A 13,987-nucleotide genomic window follows, 5' to 3' on the forward strand; every position below is an offset into this window, starting at 1 on the left:
AAAAATAGTGGTATATCTTGTCTACCGTTGCCACATCGACAGCTTGGAGGAAAACTGCATGAGGGTATGGATTTTCAATTATTCTGTATCAAAGTGATTTATCTCACCAGCTTGCTATCAATAGGACAAATAAAATAAAGCATATGCCTATAAACAAAATGTAATTACATGTTAAAGATCTCTAATAAATAGCAATTATTTCAGAACTTCTTGCAATTCAAATGTCTCATATCTGTGATCTGAAAACAGTATTTGAGAAGAAAAATAGACAAAACGGAGAGAAAGTTTGTTTTTTAGGCTTGGATTTCTAGCTGCTTTTACATACAGTACATAAAACAGGATGGCTGTCTTGCAAACCCTGAAGGGCACAAGCCTGTGTAGCTTTCTACCTGAGAAGCAGAAGCTTCAGAGAGGGAATGGTAACAGTGAGCTGTGCAGCTGTTGTTGAGGCTGCGGCAGTGCAGTCCTGGGTCGTTCTCGCGCTTTGTCTTCTTTCAGTGCTTTTATTGGCCAAAGATGTGCAGCTGGCCTGGCACTGCTCTGCCTTTGAGCCAGACATACCTCATGTGCCAGATCCAACCAAAGCCAGCTTCACGACTGACAACGGTCTTGGACTGTGTCATCTCCTAGAAAGTAGAAAAATTAGATTCATGCCCTCTGCCCCGAGGGCTCTAACCAATGTCTCTTAGGAGCATTCAGTCTTGCTGCAACTTGGACTTTTGAAGCTGGATCACAGTGCAGAAAGCAATGCAAGATTCGTGGGGTCAGAGAGCATTCAATGTAGTACCTCAGGATTCTATCTCTGAGTGTATTTGGGAGGCACTATGTGGAGCAGGAATGGGTGGGAGTCCAATGTTTCATTCTCTCTTTTCAGGGTTATTGCTATTTGGGGAAAAAACCTCCAAAATCCAGTAATTGCATAATGTACCATGTATAAACAGGCAGGGAGTGGGATCTAGAAATCTCTTTTGAGGTAGTGGGAATCTAATGACTGGATCACAGAATCAGTCTCTTGCAGTCTCCGTGAGTCTAGCATTACTTTCCATGCATAGCATATGAATCAAAATGCCTTTTATTTTTACTTTTTAAAGGAGAGCTAAGAGATTGTCTCATCCAGTTCCTTGGCAAAAGGCAAGTTTGGCAGCCATAGTTTTATTTCTGATAGAGATTTGACTGACTTGTTGTTGAGGATAGTCAGCAATGAAGGATTCACAGCCTTCCTGGATGGTCTAGGCTCTTCCTAGGCACTGTGCTTACCAGTAGATGGTTAGTCTTTCCTAATGTCCATCTTCGGAATTTAAGCTCATTGGGTCTTCTGTCCAAGTCGATGTGGAAAGAAGCTTACTGCTTCTCTTTTTCTATTACAGTATGCTTTCATATACTTAAAGGCATGACCCTATTTTCTCTAAAATAAGTGATTTCTCTAAAATAAGTGACAGTACACGCTCTTTTTTTCCTCTATAGGTTGTGGTTTCTTGACCAATGAGTGCTCTCTCTCGTCTTTCAGTCCATCTGATCACATTTCTCTAGAAGTACAGTTGCTCAAAGCTGGACATACTACTCAATATGTGACCAGAGCAGGAGATTATGTTCACCTGTCTTACTAGTGATGCACTTGTTTGTATGTAAACATTAGGATATTTTTTTCCAAGAGTACCACTTTGGTGACTCATGTTGAGTTCATGATCATTATAATTGCCAATTCTCTTTCTGCAGAACTGCTGTTATGCTGATCTTTCTCCAGATTTTGTTTATGCAGTTGATTATTCCTGGCTAATTTTAGAACTCTGCACTGGCCTTGCTTGAATGGCTGCTGCAGAGCAGCAGTTGTGCAGGGGCTTGCAACTGTCTCGTTAGCCTTGTGCACAGCCTTTTTTGCGTTGTGGCAATACCTGCATCTTTCACATCTTGGAGTATTTTCATTACCGGTATTTCCCTGCTACTGGAATTAATATAACAAATTTTGTATATATGTCCAGTTTGAGATGAACCTCTGATAAATATTAAATAGTCTTTCTAAACAGTGTTTTACCTAAGTACCAACAGTTTTTGTTAATCATGTTTTTCTAGCTTGCTTGTGGGAATATCATGAGCAACAGCATCAGAAGTTCTACCAAAGTCAAGATAAGTAACTAGTATAGATCAAGACAGATGATTGCTTTTCAGCATCCACACATCTTACCAGCTGTAGAGGTAGGAAACGACTTCTGTGTGTATTCTAAATCCTAGGTTTTATTACTAGAAGGTCTGCATCCCTTCTTTCTTCGGTAGGAACTGACATTGGGAATAGCGGGTGTTTCCATCCAAATGGTGTCTCCTAGGTCTGTCTTGGCAGTCTTTTCCTGCTCAGCCTCTCCCGCTGAGTGCAGGTCGGGCAGGAGATGTCAGGCTACTCTGTTGACCAGCTCTAGACAAACCTTTTTGACCTGTGTATTACTTCACTAGTTGTACTTATGCTCCTGTTCATGTCAAGCTTAAGCACATTCGGATTCAGTGATCATTGAATGCTTGTATCTTTTGGGAGAAAATGGGAGAAAAGGGTCCTTTAAGACCTGGGGTTTTTTGTATTTTTCCCTTTTAAGAAGGGATGAGGGGCTAGGGAGTCCTAAAATAATCACCACTTTGTTTTACAGAAAACTTCTGGTGTTTGTTTTATTTTTTTGTTGTTGGGGTTTTTTTGTTCTGAAATGCTGAAGAAGCTGGAGAGGACAAGTGGTGGTGTTATACTAAATAAATCATGCATGTAAGACCTGTCTAACTCTGTTAGCCCACCAGACTTGGGTAGTCTCTTTTAAAAATTATTTGTTTATGTTAACATCTGTTTAAATCAAGCAATTGGGAGAAAAGCTCCTTTTTATTAATGACTCAGCATCCCTCTTCTCAGGCTTCAGCTTTTTTTCTGCTTTCCATGATTTTTTTCTTTATATGGGGTTATGTTATGTGATAGCAGTATTCAAGGTTGCATTGCTTGCCTGTTTTCCTTTTAGGTGATTTGATCTTCTCTCATCAAAAAGCTCGCCCCACAAATCAGTTGAGAGCTAGTAAGTGCCTTGCTGGAGCATAGGGATTTCCTCCAAACATTGTCTATGGATCCTAGATATGTATTCACCTGAAAATAATTCCTGTATCAGTGTTAGCCTTTTTGTTCTAGCTTTAAAATCCACAATGATTGGACTAAAACCTGAAAACCCCATACCTATAGAAGTCCCTATATCTTATTGAAAAAATATTGGAAGACAATATGACTTTGGAATGTCTGCTGTAGAAAGCTCATGTAATTAGTGGAAGGGAAATGTCAGTCTGAATATGTTTTTACAAAATTAATTACAAATATCTTGACCACATGTTCCTCTGTTTTCCGATACAGAATTTTCTTCCAAAATAGAATCAAAAGGTTCTGAAGTTTCTAAAGTATTGCATTCATTTGTTATAATACAGTATTTCCAATATTTCCTGTACAACAAGCTTATGACTCTTCTTTCAAAAGTTCAGGATTCTTTCACTAATTTATTTGAAAAGCTATACTTAAAAAAAAAAAAAACATAGCACAACTTAGATCTTACACCAGTTGATCTAACTGCCTGCCATAATTCCGTTTCGGTTTTGAAATAAGCATCAAAAACTGAGAAAGCTTTCATTCTCTTATGCCCATTATCTAAAGTTTAAAGCAAATAAATACATGTACTTTCTCATTATTTTAATTAAATACAGGGTCACCAATGGTGACTCTCTTTGCATTTTCCATGAATTTGTCAATTTTTTATCAGCTCTGTCTTGCTGATAGAATGGAAGGAAGGAGAGACTGAGATTAATTAAATCTTCTTTGATAGTTAATTTTTTATTTAGTATCTTAGAGATACAAGGAGCTCCAAACAATAATCAATCAAAATCACTCTCCTCTGTCTATTCTCAGTGGAACTGTCATAATAACCAATTAATACAGCCCTAGACCAGACAGAAAAGTAGTGATTAGCCAGAACAAAAATTAATTGCGATTAGCTAAATTCTGGTGTAGCAGAAGTCACCAGTTAAAGCCTTTTTGCAAAACAGGTGTAGGATTTAGCTTGCTCAAAATATGGGGATAGAGCAGAATTTTCACTTTGCTTCTGACCTTGACTAAGGGATGAAGGCTTTTAGACACCTTGAGTTTCATTTTTAAAATGACCTGTCATGGTCAGTTAACTGATGATATATCATTTAACCACAAAAATCGTCGATGTGCATCGCTTCCCATAATTTTCTATGGTTCCACCTCTTTTGAAGTATTAACTGCCCTAAAATCAAAGCACACACAACTGCAGAGCATTTTAGAAATATACAGCGTTATTCTGGTGACACCAGGTGTTGAAAGTAAAAAATGTAATGCATTATGTATTCAGAAGCATGCCTTTATTAATTGATAGTTATTGTGGAGTAAATAGCGAACCAGTGAAGGTTTGTCATTTGACAATAATTTGAGTTATGTATTTTAAAAGAAATGTTCACATGTTGAAAATCAGAAGTGATTTGTTCATCACCTTTATTTTTAAGCCATATCAAAAAAAGACATAATTAAATTCTTGTGTAGTTTATCTTTTTCCTGTGTCTTAAGTAGTACACTATTTCTTGATTTGCGTCTAGTGTAACTCTCTAATTATATTATTTAATTCTTCTTCAGTTAATTAGCATCAGTAAGTGATTATTTGCTTAAAGAATGCAGAAGTAAAATTAATTGAGATTCCAAATGTCCCTAGATACTGTCTGTCAAATCTGGGACAAATGGTGTTCAGAATAATAACATATTCCTGTATTTAGGGATTGGGAGTTACCAGAGACTGCTGTACTACATGATATTTGGGCAGGGGAGTGGCATTGGGAGGGCAGTGATTGATTTGTTCAAGAGCTGAAATGTAACTTTGTACTGCCAAGTTGGACTAAGCAGTTATTTAATAATGTTTTGTGCATTTTCAACGTTGTATCGATAATATTTATCTTTAAAATTTTCAGTTAACATCATCTTAAGTCCAAAAATATGATATTTGGTTAATCTGTAAAATCTTCCCTTCTTATTTCAGCTTTCCATTGTGAAATGTATTTGATGTGAGGGTGTACAAGTGTTCACCCAGAACTACCTCTTGAAACTCCCAGGCCATAGTTGCTATGAGCCAAGACCTTTCAGTGGAAGCAGTCTGTTTTTAAAAGCATGTTGCTGACTTCTCCATGGTATTTAGTGAAGGCTCTTCTCTTTAGTTGTGGCATAAAAATAGATTATAAATTGTGGTTATGAATTTACTTTAAATTAGGAGGAAAGTTGCTAACAAGAAGAGCAGTTGGTTTTATATCATATATCAGTTTGTGCTGAGAGGGGGTGTGTGTTGAAAATGTCTGTTGATCCCAATGCAAGAGGAAAGTTTTCACTTGGAAGGATAGAGAAGTCTTAGGACTTGCTCTTCCTGTCCTACTCATCCTGTTCACTGACACTAAAATTGGAAAAAGTAAAGTATAAGGAAGTGAATTGGAGGATACTCTACATACTACCGGGTATTTGGGACCTATTTGGAAAGGTAGGATCCCAATAAAGCAGAGAAATAAAATAAAACCCATTGCAAACCCTGGAAAAGGATTAATATAGTGTTCCCATTGTCACTTCTGCCTCATGTCCCACGGTATAGGCAGTGGATGCTACTTTGGCAGTTACCCTTTTCATGCTGAAATCTGTGCATCCCCTTTGGTCTGCTCTGTTGACTACTAATGTAGCCAGTTTAGCCATGCTCTTTTCTCATAATTTTGTCCCATGTTTGGGGTGTGTGAGGAGGCTGTAGAGGGGAGATAGTAAAGCTAGTCAGAGGATATGCTAATTTCCTCTGAAGCTTAATCACCTTTGCTTGGGATCTGCTCCAGTCCTAAATTGGCTACATCTTAAGATCTAGCCTGAGTCATTCAGAACATTTTATATTGTAATATTGCCTTGTCTGCCCTCCATGCCTCTTTTCCCAACACAAAGTCTAGATTGATGGATAGGTGTAGTTGGACACTCTTCTAGATATTTGAATGCCTTACGGTATGTGAGTTTGCTCTGATGTGCACCCGAAGTAACTTTGAAGACCTATGTCCCTAGAATGCCTTTTTTTTTTTTTTTTTTTTTTTTTTTTTTTTTTTTTCAAAAAAAAGAAATGCTTTTTCAGCTACTATATATGCTGTCATGATGTAGGAACATATTGGAGATGGAAACCACCTGGTTTGTAGAAGTAAAATCCTTCACAAAATTACCTGGTGCTGGAAAATGTGAAACTTTTAGGCGCATAGGACCACCTTCAAATCATTAAATACAGACATCCATAACTGCAGAAAAAGTCATAGATGCTTGCCCTAAGATAATGCAACTCACACAATGGTAAAAAGAATAAGTCTGTATTTGCAAGTCTAAGCCATTCCATCTCTCTATTTTTAACCCTATAAAAGAGTGATCAAGGAAACTAACAACTTTCCCATCTGTGCACTTGTTGAACCTTTCATTGATGTTTCTGAGTACAGATGAGGTCACTTTCTTGTAATTGTTCTAAATGAGATTTTACTGGTACCTTTTGTGATGTCTCCAGTGTTTCTTTGAAATACTTGTTCCAGCTGTGCTGCCCTCTTACAACCATGTCATCTTGGTGGCTGGCATAGGTGTCTCTTGTAGCTGATGAGGAACATGTCCTGTGCTGGTATTTACCTCCAACATCCATGCACTCATTCATGTGAGAAGAGGGAAATCTCTGAATGGGAATGGTTGGAAAATGAGGATGGGAATTTCTGAGGACTGCAAAACATACATGATTCTCCTTGAGTATTATTTTCTCTTGGCCTACAGCTTGGCTTCTTTCACTTGTCATTCTGCAGTCGACCAAAATATACAAGTATTTCCTTTTATGACAAGGTCACCCATCTAGTTGACCAAGGGAAGCTAGTAGATGTGGTGGGTTTGGATTTTAGGAAAGCTTTTCATACTGTCTCTCACAGTATCATTCTGGACAAAATGTCCACCACACAGCTAAACAAGTCCATAATACATTGAGCCCGACCTGTCAGCCATTTGCTCACCGAAAGTTATAGTAAATGGGGTTACATCAGGCTGGCAGCCAGTCACCAGTGGGGCTTCCCAGGGCTCAATTTTAGTGCCAGTGCTCTTCAATGTTTTTATAAATTATCTGGATGCAGGAATCGAATGTACATTAAGTAAGTTTGCCAATGGTACTAAACTAGGAGGAGCTGTGGAATCCTGCGAGGGTCGAGAGGCCTTACAGAGAGACCTGGATAGACTAGAGAGCTGGGCAATCACCAACCGTATGAAATTTACAAGAGCGAGTGCCAGATTCTCCACCTGGGATGGGGTAATCCTGGTTATACGCACAAACTGGGGGACGAGAGGCTGGAGAGCAGCCCCGCGGAAAGAGATCTGGGGGTTTGGGTTGATGGCAAGTTGAATATGAGTCAGCAGTGTGCCGTGGCAGCCAAAAGGGCCAACCGTGTCCTGGGGTGCACCAAGCACAGCATAGCTAGCCAGTCGAGGGAGGTGATTGTCCCACTCTACACTGCACTGGTGCGGCCCCACCTCGAGTACTGTGTGCAGTTGTGGGTGCCTCAATACAAGAAGGACATCAAACTATTAGAGTGTGTCCAGAGGAGGGCAACCAAGCTGGTGAAAGGCCTTGAGGGTAAGACTTAGGAGGAGCAGCTGAGGGCACTTGGTTTGTTCAGCTTGGAGAAGAGAAGGCTGAGGGGCGACCTCTTCACAGTCTGCAACTTCCTCAAGGTGGGCAGTGGAGGGGAGGATGCTGATCTGGCGCATCCAAAGAAGGGCAACGAAGCTGGTGAAGGGTCTGGAGCACAAGTCCTGTGAGGAGCGGCTGAGGGAACTGGGGTTGTTTAGCCTGGAGAAAAGGAGGCTGAGGGGAGATCTTATCGCTCTCCACAACTACCTGAAAAGGAGGTTGTAGCGAGGTGGGGGTCGGTCTCTTCTCGCAGGTAACAAGTGATAGGACAAGAGGAAATGGCCTCAAGTTGCACCAGGGGAGGTTTAGACTGGATATTAGGAAAAATGTCTTCACTGAAAGGGTTACCAAGCATTGGAACAGGCTGCCCAGGGAAGTGGTTGAGTCACCATCCCTGGACGTATTTAAAAGACATGTAGATGTGGCACTTAAGGACCTGGTTTAGTGGTGGACTTGGCAGTGTTAGGTTAATGGTTGGACTCGATGATCTTAAAGGTCTTTTCCAACCTAAATGATTCTGTGATTCTATGATCTGCTCTCTCTGGTGATGAGCAATAGGACACGAGGAAATGGAATGAATCTGTGTCGGGGGAAGTTCAGACTGGACATCAGGAAAAGGCTCTTCACCAAGAGGGTGGTTGGTCACTGGAACAGGCTCCCCAGGGAAGTGGTCATGGCACCAAGTCTGTCAGAGTTCAAGGAGCATCTGGACAATGCTCTTAGTCATTTGATTTCATTGTAGCTAGTCCTGCGAGGAGCTTGATTCCTGGGCTCAATGATCCTTATGGGTCCCTTCCTAATTGAGATATTCTATGATTCCTTCATTGCCTTCAAGGGATGAGTCCCCAGAAGTTCTTGTCAGTGGTCCCTAAGCATATGTTTCTGCACCTTGTATCGTTAAAAGCCATCTTAATTCAATTACACAGTTTATAGGCCATCTAGTATGTCTGTAGCATGAACCAGTCCTCCTCAGGATGCATCATGAACAGATGTGGTAGGCACACAACTACTTGCTGTAGCAAGACCACTAATAAATAAAATAACATCGATTCCTGAGGAATATAACCAGTAACTTCTGTCTGTGCTTATTACTCCTTATTTTAATATAGTCCATTATAATCTTCCCTTAACTAACTCCTTATTCACGTATAGTTCTTCCCTATGAGTTGGTCTGGAGATATTTTCACTGCATATTAAATAAAGAATTTTACTTGACTCCAAGTCCATTGCATTATCCCTGTCAGAGGAGGTTGTTCTAATGACATTGGTCTGGCGCTTTTGCATTCAGAACCACATTGCATATTATTCCCCTTCTCATTTACTTCCAGTACTTGATTCTGCTCTTCTTCCTTTATCAAGTTGGTAAAAAAGAAATTCCTTCTCAAAGGTCACTGAAAAGAGGCTGCACAGCATGTATAAGGCAATTTTCATTTATATAAATATTTTATTTGTAAATAATTCTGTCTCATGTAAATGTCTGTATAATTCAGATGAATATTATATAATGTTTTCCTATTACAGCCAGACCTTTGGTTTAAGATGCCTTTCATTAAGGCTTCCTTCCAGGGATCCTGGACACTGCCAAGGAGACCTTCAATTAGAGTAAATTCTACATGCAATCATAAAACTAAAATAGCTTTTTTTGCAATTGCAAAGGTATATCTAAGTAGAGATATGGAATTATTTCCATCAGTATTTCTTGTGAGCCTCTTGTGGCTCCAGGAGAAGATTTAAGGGCTTGTGTAGCTGGTTTTCCTTGTTCTTCAGTAAATACAGACCCATGTTAAATTTTGCATCAGACTACAGAACCTGTTTCTGCATCAGAGACCAAACCACTCCTTACCTGAAAGTAAATGTTTCATTCAACACATCCTTACAGGACACAAACAAACAAATTGGGAATTTCTTGTCTTCTTGCTTATCTTTGACTCTAGCAGGCAGGAGGGTATTTGAGATTCTGGTCAGTATGTCTTCTGGATCTGAAAGCAATTACCCCAGTGCCTTGCTGAGTGCCATTTCAGGCTTTTTTGGATGCCCCCAGAATATGGGTTTGTTTCTTCTGTCTAGAAGATAGCAGGCCAGTAAATGTATTTTACTCTGAGATAAGTATAACATGCTTTCCCAGTTGATGAAGAAGGAGATGAGGTATGTTTCAGATTTCACTGCAGGACTTTGCAAGTCTTTCTTGGAGAACAAAAATCAAGACCAGGACAGTTGAAATAACTCATTAGTTTTCTTCTCATGATGATCTGTGACTTTTTATCTTTTCTATAGTAAACTCAGTACTAATTTCTAAACAGAAGTGATATGCCTCAGTGGGACTGAAGTAATTATAGACATCTGTTCATGGTTCTTTGTAGTTTTGATTTGGTGTTCCGTTTTGGTTTCTATTTTCTTACCTTATATTATATTAGAAAATGGTGGGAGAGATTTGTTGCTGAGATATGGGTTGGGTTTTTATTTTTGAGTTGCATTGAGCTGCAAGCTGAAATTAATTTTTAAAAAAGTCTTTTTATTAAATAAAACTACCTGCATAGCTTATCAAAGTAAGACTTACATACACATTTAATTAATTAGGCAAATAAAATAACTGCAGTTAGTGAAATTGAATAGAATCATAGAATCATTTAGGTTGGAAGAGACCTTTAAGATCATTGAGTCCAACTGTTAACCTAGCACTGCCACGTCCACCACTAAACCATGTCCTTAAGCACTATGTCTGCACATCTTCTAAATACCTCCAGGGATGGTCACTCAACCACTTCCCTGGGCAGCCTGTTGAGGTTCTTTGCTTTGTTACCAGTATGTCACATGTTAAATATTATGCTTTTCCACAAATTTGATTCAGAGACTGAAAGGATGGTACAAGCTTCCCTTCTTTCTAAAAAAAAAAAATAAAAAAAAAAAAGGCGGGGGGGGGAGGCAAAAAAACACCACCACCACCCCCCAAAAAAACCATAATCAGTTTCTTAGCTTTAAAAAAATTGACCTGAATAAATTAAATAAAGTGGGAAAAAATATTTCTGTGTATCACAAAGAAAATATGTTGAAATTTTTTCATCTTTTTACGTTTTCCACTGTTCATCCAATGGCTGTCTCCAGACCAGTGGTTTGACTTGCTTCAGAGCTGTAGCCGCAAACCAGTGATTCTGCAATTCTCCTTTATTATTATATGAATACTCCACTTTTCCTTTTGTGCACCATTAGTAACCTCAGCTGCAGTCCTCCAAATGTCAAGAAGGGCCTTTTCTTCTTCCACTGCTACCTAGTGGCATACATACAAATAAAAAAGCATTCATGTTAGTATATCTTCTACGAGTATAGATATACCTTATTATCCACTACTCCTTCCAACCCTCACAAAATTTGTATGACCCTGCTTCCGAGTGAAGGTGTTGGCCATTACTCCAGGCCGTCTGTACCCTTCCTGGTTGAATATTTCAAATATTGTTTGCGTTTAAATCTGGTGGTTCCTCCAGTACAGCTGGTTTTAATCTTCCCCTCTCCTTTTCCGTGGACCACTAACACTTTACAAGCAAAGCATGGCTCTGTGTAGAAAATTCTTGTGTGTATATGTGCATGCTGTAAATGTGTATAAATTACCTTTCCTTGGCCCTTAAAAGCAGCCTGTAGTTCCCCAAGGAATTGCAGGCTGAAAAAAACCAGTCTGTTGGGGTTTTCTGATGCTTCATTTCTGCCTCAGTCAAAGGTTTGTGTTTCAGTAGCTGGTCCACGCTGGGGTAGGTAGGTGGTTTCTGGAGGGAAAAATAGTGCAGTGTTACATGACACTGTTCCCAGATTTATACCTGGATTTTCTCTTTGGCTTATTTAGCAGAGCAGATTTTGTTCCCCGAACATCTGCACTTTGGTTTGGTTTTTAGAGAGGTTTGAGGAGCATCATGTTGCCATGACCCCTCTGCATGGTGCTGCGAGGCTCTGGCACCTTGGCTCATCCCGGTGAGCCATCCTGCCGCCGCCTGCGGAGCCGCTGTCCGCAGCGGCCTCCCGCTATTCCATCGGTACGGCCGGCTGCCGTCTCGCCCGGCCGGCTGCATGGCGAGGCCTGAGAGGCACCGCCAGGCGCTTGCCGGGCTGCCGGCTCTCGCCCGGGCAGAGCACGTCTCGCCCGCAGCCCCGTGCTGTCGCACCTCCGTGCCGGCCGGAGCAAAGGCAGAAGATGGCCTCCAGAGCCACAGGCTCCTGCCGGCGGGAGGCTCCTGTTGCTGAACGATGGGTTTTTATTTGACATCTCCTTTCCAGGCTCAGTCACGCTCCCGCGGGATGAGGGGCCAGTGCTGTGCCATGACCTGGGCGCCTCTCACCTCCTCACAGAGCATCGTTGTGCGGCCGTTCCCCCAGTTCCCTTGTGGAAAGGCACCTCACGATCTCACACAGACATCATCTTTTCTCACTTCCCCTTCTCTCTCTCACCATCTTTTCAGTGTAGAAAAATATGTTCCCATGCCTAGGTACTGAAAAGTGTTTGCCGTGTTTCACAGGCCGGGATGCTCTTCTCGGTCCAAAACAGCGAACTGACCGCTCCGGGTATTGGCATGTAAATCAGTGTGCTGACCTCGCGGGGAACCCGTCCAAGCTGCAGGCTGTGTCCTGAGTTTCAGGATGTCAGCGGTTTGAAACCCTGGGCTGTGCTCTGCATGTCAATGACGGAAACCACTTCAAATTCACGGTAGCGTCCGAAACGGTACCGGCAGCGGGGCTGGCATAGCAGGGCTGCCCTATCAAAAGTTGTTTTCTACTTTTTTCCTGTAACAGCGATCTGGCGTTTAAAGTTAATGCTCCATTTTAAATTTTTTTTTTTCCTTTTGTGTAGATGTAACAGTTTAAGCATCTGTACTAAAGGTGCAAAGATGAGACATTTCTGTGTATGTCATTTGGATTAATTGTCGTGTACTTGAAACAGCATCAATAAGGACCCACCATGCTAAGTGGGATTTTGAGAAGCCATCTAGTCTGCTACCTTTCCCTAAAGCAAGATTAACTATAGCATCCATGATAGTTTGGACAAATACTTATTTTTCAAGAGTTCCAATTTTCAAGGCTTCAACGCTGTTGAAGCATTCAGTCAATGCTTCACACCCCAGTTGCCACTCGAGAATAAGATGCTTGACGTATCGTTGTGTTCTTCCAAAACATCAGTCCGTTGCTCAACAGCAGTCAAAAAGGCTTTGGGAGGGAAAGGAGTGTGAACAGGAGATGTGATTTATATTTGTGTATAAATCCATGGTTTATCCATTCTCAAATATTTCAGTTCGGGTTTTCCTATCTCAAAAAACTATAGGAGAACCAGGAAAGTTAGAGGAAGAGGTGACAAAGATGATCGCAGTTAAGGAGTGTTTTCCATTCTGTTAAACACACATGGACTCGTCAGCCTAAAAGAAAGCAAGAGCTGAAAAAGCATCTGGTGGCACAGAGAAGGTGCACAGAGACCCCTGACTCCGAGGAAGAGCCGTCAGATGAAGCAAGCAGGCGGCAGGGGAAAAAACCCCAAAGCACTTTGCATCTCATGCACCCACGTGGAGTCGAGGCATGGGGCTGCCTGCCGCAGGCTGCTGCCATTGCTGACAATTCACAAAAGCGGTGGTGCGAACTCACAGGAGGAAAAGGCCTTTATGCACCACGGTGCTCGTCGCCTCTGGCTTAGGAAGGGTCTGCACCCAAGTCTGGAAAATGCATCGCTGTCACCTTTCCCTGTTCTTGTGCTCTTGCTGAGGTATCTGCTGTTGACCACGCTCATATAGGGGACGCTGGGCTCTCAAGCCTCTTTGTGGTGACTTATTATGCTTGTTCTTATGATTAGAAAGCTGTTCCTATCCATGTTAATTATTCCGTGTAGAAATTTTGGCCAGCTGTGTGTTCATGTATGTGGAGAATCAATTGTCTCTTCTGTAAAACCTTTACCCATATTTGTAGGTGATTATGCCCCATCTTGTCAGCTCCTGTTTAAGCTCCTGCTTGTTCAGTCTGTGCCCCAAAAAACCCATCCTGGACTGAGTGCTCTGCCCTGAGCTCTTTCTAACTACTTTTGAGGTCCACAAGTTTCTAATTGCGGACTACAATTCAGTTCAAAGAACTGGTTTGTTCTTTGTATAGTCAAAGATACATACTTTGTATATTCAAGTATATTCAAAAGAACTTGATATAATATTCTGTCAGAGGTTCATACAATAATACTTTTATTACTTAATATTAGGACAAAACAGTCAATAATACTGATATAATATTCTCTTGGGGGG

General features: G+C 41.0%; 1 protein-coding gene across 3 annotated transcripts in view; it reads left to right on the forward strand.

The window, feature by feature from the left end:
- GGACT (gamma-glutamylamine cyclotransferase) overlaps window positions 1-13,987 on the forward strand; it is a 32,631-nt gene that overhangs the window by 9,915 nt on the left and 8,729 nt on the right. The window contains exon 1 of one of the 3 annotated variants that reach the window (XM_072849940.1): window positions 2,089-2,193. The exons of the other annotated variants lie outside the window; for them this stretch is intronic. The gene's annotated coding sequence lies outside the window, so the exon portion shown is untranslated. Of the gene's footprint in view, window positions 1-2,088; window positions 2,194-13,987 lie in introns of those variants that run through there. 3 annotated transcript variants of the gene reach the window in all.

Source organism: Ciconia boyciana, chromosome 1 (genome assembly GCF_034638445.1).
Source record: "Ciconia boyciana chromosome 1, ASM3463844v1, whole genome shotgun sequence".
Taxonomy (NCBI): Eukaryota; Metazoa; Chordata; class Aves; order Ciconiiformes; family Ciconiidae; genus Ciconia; species Ciconia boyciana.